We start from the raw sequence: 12302 nt of genomic DNA on the forward strand, positions 1-12302 counted from the left end.
CTGGTTTGCCAAGAGCAGTGTAGAACTTCTTACTCTAAGACTCTGATTCAGATTTTCCATTAGCCTTCTGACTGAAGCTTGCTTGACTCTGATGCATTTAGCCTTGATTTCTTCAATAACCCCAGCTGCCTGGTTCTGAAGAGATACCCAGGAGTCTTCATATGCACCTGTGAGATCAATCGTCCTTCTTTGATCCACCAGATTGTGCATCTGACTCAAGATTGTCAGAAGCTCAGAATTGATATATCCAGATTCCAGGATGTTTGTGGGTGGATGTTCAAGGATTTCAAGATCAGAATCACTGATTTCTAAGTCTTGAATAGGGTTAGGAACTGGAATGGTAAGGTGTGTTTGTGTGTTAGAAGATGAGGGCTGGTCAAAATCAATGTGTGTGGTGGAGGTTGAGGCTTGAACATTGACTAGAGAGATGTCAACATCCATGGGAGTTGGTTCAGGAGAGTGTTCAGGTAAAGGTTGAAATTCAGTTTCAGATGGTGGTTGTTGTGGTGAAGTTGTTGTTTGAGTGTTGAGTTGGGGGTCAGTGATGGCTATTTGTGATTGTGGGGGTGTTGTGGGTTTTTGTGGTTCAGGTGTTTGTTGATGAGGGTTTTCTGAAACAACATTTTCAGAAGCAGCTGCTTCTGGAGTTGTTTCAGAGGCTTTTTCTGAAGCTTTGTCTATGGGTAACTCACCTGAGTAGTGGAGAGCAAGATTGTCTAAGACAGAAGTGTCTTCTATTGGTTCAGGTACTGATGGTGAAGAGGGTGAAGTGGGGATAGAGGTGACTGGAATCTGGATTACCTGATCTGCAGGGCCAGCTTCAGAAGTGATAGTACTAGGTGCTTTCAGAACCGCTTCTGAAGCTTTAACAGCCACTTCCTTGACTTCTTCAGACTTCTTCTTGAAAAATTCATCACAATTCTCCAGACCTGAAGCCTTGAGCCTTTGATCCCTCTCCAAATTGTATTGAGCTTCTTTCCTTTTTAATTCAGCTAGCATCTGAACAGCTTGCCCATCAGCTTCTTTCTCCATATCAGAAGTTACTTCAACCATTGGAGTGAAGGTTAGTTCAGATGCCTTCTTCTTGTGCTCATTTGCCTTTATCCCATCAAGAGCTTTATTCAGATGCTCTTCTGTGATGACTGACTCTGATCTGTCCTTGCTTCTTTTTATGGGAATAGAAGCAGCCCTAATTTTCTTCTTCTCCATTCTATCTGCTAACTTATCAGCAGCGTATTCCTTAGCCATCCTTTCCATGACTGGAGTTACTTCAAACATAGAGTTTTTCAACTCAAGAGGAGCTTTCTTCTTCTTCAACTTGGGATCAGCTTCTTCTTTCTCTAACTCGTCCAGAGCTTCATCCAACTTCTCTTTATGGTAGACAGTTTCAGTCTTTCCTCTCTTTCTCTTAACAACTTTCAGTTGCTTGACCTTATCAGCAGCAGCTCCAGGAGCACTTTTAACTTTCTTCACTTTAACAGGAGCAGCTTCATCCTGAGTGCTTGCATCTTCCTCCAAGATGTACTCAGCTACTAAATTGGCTAAGATTTCAGGGTTGCTTTCTTTAAAGATGGGAGGAAAGTCCCTGATTATCTCAGTCTCAGCAGTTGTCATCTCTAACCACTTCTCATCTTTAGGGGCTTCTTTGAAGAACTTCATAGAGTGTAAGCTCCTGCTACTGATAGTCCTTTCAGCAGTAGAGACTTTGAAACATTTATCAGAAGCACTCCTTGTCCTTTTTAAGAACTCCAGCACCCTTCCTTGATGAAAGATTTCAGACAGCAATCTTCCATAGGGTACTTGTTTTCTTTCTCTTGTAATGCTTTCGTTTATGGCCCAGCAGAGATGATCCATTACATATCTTGGGAAGTTTATCTTTTCCAAAATAGCCATGAAGTAAATTGCTAGCTTCTGTTGATTGTTGGGTTGGTCAGATCCTCCTGCTCTTTGAAAGAAGCAATCATTACTGAACTTCACCAACATCCTGTTGTGAATCTCCATTTCAGAAGGCTTTGCATCCTTCTTCCCACCCAAAAGAGTGTTGTAGTAACCTTGTAGCAGGACATCTTCCTTCCTGACTATTTCTTGGAATCTTCCCTCTGCATGCCTTCTACAAGCTTTAGCTATAACTTCCTCAGTGATGGTTATAGGAATGCCCATCACTTCAGACCTTATTTCTAAGCTGTCAAATGATGTAGGATTCATATCCATGACCATTTTCCCTTTCTTTGACCCAGCTTGTTTGCTTACAACTTTTGCAGGCTTTTCATTGTACACTTCAGCTTTTAACCAAAAGTCCTTGACCAAATTCACATATGTTGGCCCATTTAGCATTCTGAAATACTCAGACAGCTCCTGTGTTTCTATTAAACCTTCCATGTTTACTTCGTACTTCTTGAGTGAAGTAAAATCCACAGGTGACTCTATTTGGACTATCAAGGATTCCCATGGAATATCCATAGTCTTTTCTTTGTAGATGGACCCAGATTCTGATACGCTTTGCTTGTTTGAAGTAGATTCTGAAACTTTTGAGCTTGATGATGCCATTTGATGATTGACGAAGATTTGAAGAAGATGAAGATTTTTAGGGTTCTAAGGTTGAGAGAATGCGCTTACTTCGCAAACGGTTTGAGAGCAAATGTGTTTGTTGTGAGTGAGTAGTGTGTGAATTGACAAAGTGTTAAAAGTAAAACGATTGCAATTCAAAAGAGACAAACAAACATAACATTAATGACAAAATTGGGGGCGCGTGAAAAGTACTTTCAAGGCTTTTAAATCATCATTGCCCTTTTAGTTATACACCAACACATACAGGCCACGTAAGAAGTTCACAGAGTAACTACCAAGTTAGTGGGCCAGAAGTTACTTTAACAAGTAACTCCCAACGTTTCCACTAATTCAACTATTCAGAAGCAACAAATCCAGCTTCTGGACTTCAGATGCTGATGTCATCATCAGAAGCGAGTTTTCCTCAGAACCTCAATAAAGAGCTTCTGATGGACTACCGCTTCTGAACTAACTTCAGAACCTAAAATCCTATTCAGGAGCAAGCAAACATTTAATCAGACACGAAGTGCATGTTCAAATTTTTCTTTATAAAATCAAATCTTTCAACAGTTAAAGGCTTAGTAAATATATCAGCCCATTGATTTTCAGTATCAATGAATTGTATATCTAAAATTCCTTTTTGAACATAATCTCTGATAAAGTGGTGTTTGATTTCAATGTGCTTAGCTCTTGAATGCAAAATTGGATTTTTAGACAAACAAATAGCAGCAGTATTATCACAATAAATGGGAATACTGTTAGCAGTTATCTGATAATCTTCCAACTGATGTTTCATCCAAAGTAGTTGTGTACAACAACTTGTAGCTGAAATGTATTCTGCTTCTGCTGTAGACATAGCAATAGTTGTTTGTCTTTTGCTAGCCCAGGATATAAGATTATCACCCAGAAATTGACAATTGCCACTGGTTGATTTTCTTTCAATCCTATCACCAGCATAATCAGCATCACAGAATCCAATTAGCTTATAATCTAAGGATTTCCTATAAAGGAGTCCAAGATTAGTTGTTCCCTTCAAATACCTGAAGATTCTCTTGACAGCAGTCATATGAGATTCTCTAGGATCTGATTGGAATCTTGCACACAAGCATACACTGAATAAAATATCTGGCCTAGATGCAGTGAGGTATAACAAAGAACCAATCATACCTCTATACAGCTTCTGATCTACTTTAGCTCCTTCATCTTCTTTGCTCAGGTTGCACGTAGGATGCATTGGAGTGTTCATCACTTTACAATCTTCAAGTTTGAACTTCTTCAGAAGCTCCTTTGTGTACTTTGATTGATGAACATAGACTCCATCTTTGCATTGATTGATTTGAATGCCAAGGAAGAACTTCAGCTCTCCCATCATGCTCATTTCAAATTCATCCTGCATTAACTCAGAAAATTCCTTGCAAAGAGATGCATTAGTAGAACCAAATATTATATCATCAACATATATTTGCACAACAAGAATATCTTTCCCAAGGGTCCTTCTGAAGAGTGTAGTGTCAACCTGTCCTCTCTTAAAATCATTTTTGATTAAGAAATTACTTAGTCTATCATACCAAGCTCTGGGAGCTTGTTTCAAGCCATATAGTGATTTCTTCAATTTAAAAACATGGTCAGGATATTTAATATCCTCAAATCCAGGAGGTTGCTTAACATACACTTCTTCTTCTATGACACCATTGAGAAATGCACTCTTGACATCCATCTGATATAATATTATGCCATGATTAACTGCATAGGAAAGAAGTAACCTGATTGCTTCCAATCTTGCAACTGGAGCAAACGTTTCAGTGTAATCAATGCCTTCTTGTTGACTATACCCTTGTGCAACAAGTCTGGCTTTGTTTCTTGTTACTTCACCTTGCTCATTCAGCTTGTTTCTGAATACCCATTTTGTTCCAATAATGTTCTTGTGCTGAGGTTTGGGTACCAGATCCCACACATCATTTCTTTGAAATTGATTCAACTCTTCTTGCATAGCTAGGATCCATCCATCATCTGAAAGTGCTTCATCAACTGTTGTAGGTTCAATCATTGAGATTAGTCCAATCATTGACTCTTCTTGTCTGAAATGTGATCTTGTTCTTCTTGGACTATCTTTGTTTCCAATGATTAGCTCCTCAGGATGTGAAGACTTGTGTTTGAATGTGTTTCTGGGAGGATCTTCTTGATGTGAGCCATCTTGTGCTTCATCAGAAGCAGTTTCATCTTGCGCTTCTGATGTGGGTTCAGCTTCTGGACTATCTTCAGACTCAGCTATCTGATCAGGTTCTGGAGTAGCTTCAGGAACCTGTATCTCTGCAAAACTTTCACCCTGCTTTGAAGTTTTATCTTCAAGCTCCTTGTCATCAAATTTAATGTGCATAGATTCTTCAACACAGAGTGTTTCTGAATTATACACTCTGTATGCCTTTGACCTTTCAGAGTAACCTAAAAAGATTCCTCTTTGGGCCTTGGCATCAAATTTCTTTAGGTAGAGCTTGTTGTTCAGAATGTAACAAGTACATCCAAATTGATGAAAGTAAGAGATACTTGGTTTTCTTCCTTTAAAGAGTTCATATGCTGTTTTCTCCAAAATAGGTCTAATATAGATCCTGTTTTGAACATAGCATGCTGTATTCACTGCTTCTGCCCAAAAATGTTTTGGTAAATTGTTTTCATGAATCATGGTTCTGGCCATTTCTTGTAAAGTTCTATTCTTTCTCTCTACAACTCCATTTTGTTGTGGTGTTCTAGGAGAAGAGAATTCATGGAAAATTCCATGTTTTTCACAAAAAGCTTCAAATGGCTCATTTTCAAATTCTCCACCATGATCACTTCTGACTTTCAAAATTTTTGATTCTTTTTCAGATTGAATTTGAGTGCAGAAGCTACTGAATACATCACACGCAACATCTTTACTCTTTATGAATTTCACCCAAGTCCATCTGCTGTAATCATCAACAATGACTAATCCATATCTACTTCCATATAAGGATGCAGTACTCACTGGTCCAAATAAATCAATATGGAGTAATTCTAAAGGTCTTGAGGTTGAGACAATGTCTTTGGTTTTAAAAGATGATTTCACAATTTTCCCTCTCTGACATGCACCACAAAGTGCATCTGAATGATAGTCAATGTCTGGTAGCCCTTTCACAAGTTGTAACTTACTAAGCTTAGAGATTAACCTCCAGTTAGCATGTCCCAACCTTCTGTGCCACATCCATTTCTTATCATTCACTGATAGTAGGCAAATCACCTTCTGATCAGCCAGTTCAGAAAAATTGATTTTATAGACATTGTCAACTCTCTTTCCCTTGAACACAATGGATTTGTCTTTCTTGTTGATTACTGTACAGTTGGGTTTTTCAAAAAGCACATCATAACCATTATCACAAAATTGACTTATGCTCAAAAGGTTATGTTCAAGACCATCTACCAACCATACATTATTAATTGAGGTAGAGGAATTACCAATAGTTCCTGTACCTATGATCCTGCCTGACTGGTTGCCTCCAAATTTCACATTTCCTCCCTCTTTCATTGTTAGGCTGAGGAACATGGACTTGTCTCCTGTCATGTGTCTTGAGCAACCGCTGTCTAGGTACCATGATCTTTGCTTTGGCACTGCTCTTAGACATACCTGCATCATTGACATTTTTAGATTTAGGTACCCATTGTTCTATGGGTCCTGGAAGGTTAGTACTTAAGGCTTTACTCTTCACTTCTTGTACCTTGTGCTGTGAGTTGGGTTGCTTCTGATTAACCATCACCTTAGGTTTTGGTACTTCAGAAGCAGTAACTGTCTTCTTCTGAAACTTAGACTTCAGAACCCCAGATTTTGGTTTCACCAGACTCTGAGGAATAGGTTCTGATCTTTTCAGGATCCTAACCTTTGAAGTTTTGGAATCAGATTTGATCATAGCCTTTGACTTAGAGTTCTTTGGCTTTGAAGTAATCTTAGCCTTAGAACTAGAAGCTTCAGGTTCTGATTGAACAACAGTTTCCAACTCAGCCCCTTCTGGTACAAAGAATGTTTTCAGACCTTCCTTGATGCATTCACAACAAGACTTTAGATTGGTTTTCTCCAGTTTCACTTCTGGAAAACCAATTCCTCTGCCATTGTTCTTGTAAATGCTATAAATCATAGAAGCCACTCTGCTTCTGTCAATGCCAGATATAATAAAATCTTCAAGAGCAATTTCATGGTTACTTAAAGGTTTTTCATTACACTTTTCTTGTAGCTTCTGACATAAGAACCTGAGCTGATCTTCATATGTTTTACACATGAAGTCAAAGCCCCTAAGTCCTTGTTCAGAAGCTTTCAGATCCAATAAAGTTGATTTTTGCTGTTGTACCAAATCAGCATATTTTTCTTTTAAATCCTTCAACTCATTGGTTCTTACTTCAAAATGTGTAAGAAGTTCTTTAAGTGACTCAACAAGTTCATCTCTGGGAATTTTGGAATATACCTCATTTTCATCTTCTGAGTCTGAATCTGATCCAGCTTCTGAAGTTGCTGTTGCTACCAACCCAACAGCTACCTTTGCATCTTCATCAGCTTCCTCTTTATCAGATCCAGATTCACTACCCAAATCATCCCAGGTTGCCATTAAACTCTGCTTAATCTGCTTCTTGAATTTGCTTGGTTTGTATGTAGACCTCTTTGACTTGTCCTTTGACTTTTCTCTTTGAAGATCAGGGCATTCAGCAATGAAGTGACCTGGCTTCTTACAGTTGAAGCATCCCTTCTGATCTTCTTTCCTTGAGCTTCTGGAGTTACCCCTTCTGAAGAGAAACTTTCTGTTCTTCTTGGCCAGATATTGAAGTCTGTTTGAGAGCATGGCCATTTCTGCAGCATCTGGTTCAGAATCTGAACTTGACTGTTCTTCCTCTTCAGATTCAACCACTTTGAGAGCTTTTGATGACTTGCCTTTGGATGGAAGAGCTATTGATTTACTCTTCTTAGTAGACTCATGTTCATTAAGACTTAACTCATGAACTTTGAGAGAACTAACAGGATCTTCGACACTTAAAGTGTTTAAATCTTTAGCTTCCTCAATGGCAGTCACCTTCGGTCTCCATCTGGCAGGTAAGCTTCTGAGAATCTTGCTTACATGATCAGAAGCAACATAGCTCTTCTTTAGAATCTGTAGACCAGAAACTAAGGTTTGAAACCTTGAGTACATCTCCTCAATAGTTTCATCATCCTTCATTTTGAATAACTCATACTGATGTACAAGCAGGAGAGCCTTTGCTTCTTTGACCTTCTTGCTCCCTTCATAATTTGAACAGAGAGAAGCAAACATAGCTTTAGCAGTGGATTTGTCACTCATCTTCATGTATTCTGCTTTGGGTATGGCAGTGACAAGAGCTCCTCTGATAATATGATGCTTCTTGTAAAGTTTCCTCAGTTCTGGAGTATGTTTCTTTCTATCCACAGCAGCTCCTTCTTCATCAAGGACTAAACCACCAACGCCGTCTTCCAGAATATCCCACAATTCTTCATCTAGGCTCATGATGTAACTGTAAAAATTGGTCTTCCACCAAGAGAACTCTTCAGCATCTCCATTGAACTTTGGAACTTTTCCAACACTGGTTTTCTTACTATCACTATAATCATGTGAGACATTTTTATAGCTAGTATCACCATCAGGAGGAGGAGTAGTCATGTTTTTCTCAGATCTTTGACTGTTGCACGGTTAAGTGATACACAACAAACCAGGCTCTGATACCAATTGAAGGTGAGAAAAACACAAGAAGGGGGGTTGAATTGTGTTTTGAAAAATTCTTCGTTTCTCTAAATAACTGAATACACTGATCAGAAGCTAAGTGAGACAGCTTCTGAAGTGATGATCAGAATCTAAATGCAGCGGAATAAAACAGAGAGAGAGAAGAAGAACGACACAAAGCAATTATACTGGTTCCTTCCACAATCCGGAAGTAGTCCAGTCCCCCTTGCACTTCCAAGGAGATTTCACTATGAGTAATATCTGATTACAAATGCTCAAGCACACAAGCAAGAGACTTCCAATGCTCAAGCACACAAGCAAGAGACTTCCTTTGCTCAAGAACACAATCAAGAGACTTCCTGCTCAAGCACAACTGCAAGAGACTTCCTAACTAAACAAAATTACACAGAAAATTGTTTAAGGTTGAACACTTGATATACAATCAGAGGTGCTCACAATACAAATCAGATACAGACTCAATGGACTTAAGAATTTCTAAGATATGACTTTGAGACACAGAAATTCTAAGTGAATGCAGAACAATTTCAGCAGAGGTTTGGTACTTGTGAAAATCTTGTGAGTCTTTCGTTCAGCGTTCTTGCATTACCAATTCTCTAGGTCTTCACTCCTTTATATAGAGGTGTGAAAGAGACGTTGTGAAATTGCCAGCACACCAAAGAGTCGTTGTTGAAGCTTGATCTTTCACCAATGATCTTTTGCCTGATTTGGTTGTTGTCCTATGAAGAACAAATTTGAAATCCATTCCTTATCCAAAGGAACATCTATGCAGGCGAGACCGTATTCTGGAGCTGTTTTCTTGTCTTGAAGTGCAGACACAAAACAGAGTAGTGGAGAACGTGGTTGTACAATTCGTACAAAGTACAATGTCAACGCTTTCGTCCAAATTGCAAACACACACCTTCAAACACCTTTGAATTGACCGTTGCAAGCTCCACTAATCCTTTGTTTGTGTTTTCGAATCCAATAGACAGCTTTTGCATTGATGATTCTTCAATTCTTGATTCTTTGCAAATCCAGTTGATATTCAGCTTCTGGTGAAATGGCTTCTGATGAGGCAGCTTCTGATGATGCAGCTTCTGATGATGCAGCTTCTGATGAGATGACTTCTGCAGCTTCTGATGATGTGACTTCTGGACCTCTTGTCTTCAGGAGCACTATTCTTCAGGAGCAGCTTACTTCAGGAGCGCTATTTCTTCAGGAGCAGCTTGACTTCAGGAGCGCTTTTTCTTCAGGAGCAAGTTGCCTTCAGGAGCGTCCAAGCTTCAAATTTTTGTTGTTTCCATAGCTCTTTATTTGCTCATTCAGAACCAATGATGATGTAACTTTATAATTATGGTCCTGTACACTTGAACAAATATTAGCTAATCCAATTTACAATTTTTAATACCTTGTTATCATCAAAACTCTTTAAGGTTTATTGTTAAACACATTTTGTTCCAACAATGTGTCTCTACCAAACCCCTCTCAATTGAAATTCATGTGTGGCAAAACCCTAATTTTCTCTTCAATCGAAACATATCCATGTCGTTGACGGTTCGGAGAGCTTCTATTGTTTTCAGTTGCGGACGATGATGAGTGAGAGATGGCGGGAGGATTGAAAGTATCATGAAATTCTTTTTGCTTTTTGTGAAGCATCGTGGAAGGGGAGAGGCGGAAAAGAAGGTGAGGAGAGTTGGTGTTTGATGAAGGGGTAAAACTGTAAAAGAGCAACAGTTAATATAAATAATTTAAGTATGATTTAATTACTTAATTTAGTTCTTTTAGAGGGTAATTAATAATTAGTTAAAGCAATTAGAAATTGACCTTTTTTTTTCAAAAAAAAATAATTAGAAATTGACCTTTGAATGTACAAAGACAGTAGTATTTAATCAATACAATTAATTTAATCTGAAAATTATAATTAACAAAATAGCAATAAACAATTGAAGTTGGGGTATCTTTTTTTTTTTCCATGTAAATTGCCAAAAAGTCACAAGCAGGTATCCTATCTTAGATCTGAACCATTGAATTATAAAAATAATATATCTATGGCTGAAAAGCAACTTTCCCATCATGGAAAAGTATTCCTCCTACCCACCCTAAATGCCACCCGGAGAGAGTGATAAAGGTGATGGGGTAAAAGTTATAGATTAACGATGTGATAAGAATATAAAGATGAAATAAAATGAAATGTTAAATGTACAAATTTTATTGTTGCCTAAACTTTGAGATCTCCTCCAACCATTGTAGACTTGTAGCTCGTTCTACCCAAAAAAACAAATGCATATGTTTTTTAGCTTATGGGACAAGAGGTGATGATGGAAGTTCATATCTATTATAATATTGTTTTACAACGTAATCAAGTCACATTAAAGAACAAACTTTAGAGGAGGAAAAATGGGAACGGTTTGAAGGCAAAGTGGTTTGAGAGGGTGAAGATGAGGGTCCACCGAGTGAAGTTGAGAAAGAGGGAGGTGAGAAAGAAATGAAAAAGGTTGAGACTGAAAAAAAATGAGGGATTTACTAGAGACTGATAGAAGGGACTGACATCAACATCAAAACTATATACCTTTGAACGTATTTTGTCAATGTCAGTCAATAGAACCTAAGGCTTTGTTTGCGAGTTTGGAGGGGAGGGGAAGGGAAGACATCTAGGGTGGAAAATATGACGAAAAATGGAGAAATCTTTCAAAAAAAATTAAAAGAGTAGGTTTTTAGATAATGATAAATTAATGCATATGATTACTATATTCTTAATTTTAAAAATAATATAACAACATAGATTAAATTTGAAGAATTCATGTAAACCCTCCAAAACCCCCCAAAACCCTCCTCCAATACAATTTTTTAGTTCCCCCAAATGAGGAGGGTTTAGTATTATGAAGAAAAGTTAACCCCCCAAAACCCTCCCCTTCCATTTTCTTCTATTTCATCCACTTGCTCATTCCATTTTTCCCAAACCTTCCCCTCCCTTCCCCTCCAAACTCGCAAACAAAGCCTAAAGGTTGTGCCAAGATGTGTACTCTCAGCCCTCTAGTCTCCTAAGGGATATGAAGTTAAAGTGAGAGGTGAAGGTTTGCATTCCCCATCCTTCAGAGTAATGATTCATCTTGTTGGTCACATTTTTTAGGAGTAATGATTTTAAGGTTTCTGAACACTTCAACATTTACGATAAGTGATTCATATTTTATAAGAATAGACTTTTTTGAAGGTGACAATTTAGAAAGATGAAGATTCGACAAAAGGTGAGAATTTTTTAAATTTATTTTCTAAAGGCTTCAGATTTGAACTTTTGGAGAGAAAATGTGGATTGTGTGTGGAAGTAAAAACTTAGAAATGTTAAAGGTGAAGACAACAAAGTGAAAATATGCATATAAATACAAATAGACAAACTAAAAAGGAAGTGAAAATAATTACTTCATCCGTTTCAAAATATAAGCAAAATTCACTTTTTAGGTTCATTCATTTAATGATGTATGTGGTTCATAATATAGACCACATACATCATTAAATGAATGAACCTAAAAAGTGAATTTTGCTTATATTTTGAAACGGAGGGAATACTTCGGTTTTCGGAGCAGTAAATGCTCTCAACCATTTCATATGCTATCGAGAAAGAAACAATGAAAAAAATGAAGGGAAATGTTAATTTGTGCCCTAAGGGCACAAGGTAAAAAACCAAAAGTTGAATAAATTCTTGAAAATTGTGTATTCTTAATTTTAAAAGCTTTATATTTTATCTTTTTAATTTGTGTATTTATTGATTAATTCATTTTTAAGTGTTTTAACATGTGCCCTAAGGACACAAGTTAACACGGCCCAAAAACTAAAAGCAGAACTCTGAAAGTAGTAAAACACATAAATGAAGTTTGATTCAAAAATTAAAAACTTTAAAAATTAAATCTCATGCAATTTAAAAAAAAAATATTTTGAAAATGAAGTTAAGCAATTAAATGATTAACTTAATTATAGTTTCAATTCTCTTATTTTCACCAGTTTACGGAATTGATCCCCCATTTTAAAATCCAC

The sequence above is a fragment of the Medicago sativa genome, chromosome 4 (assembly GCF_051527215.1).
Source record: "Medicago sativa cultivar Bolivia chromosome 4, Bolivia_mono, whole genome shotgun sequence".
NCBI classification, from domain to species: Eukaryota; Viridiplantae; Streptophyta; class Magnoliopsida; order Fabales; family Fabaceae; genus Medicago; species Medicago sativa.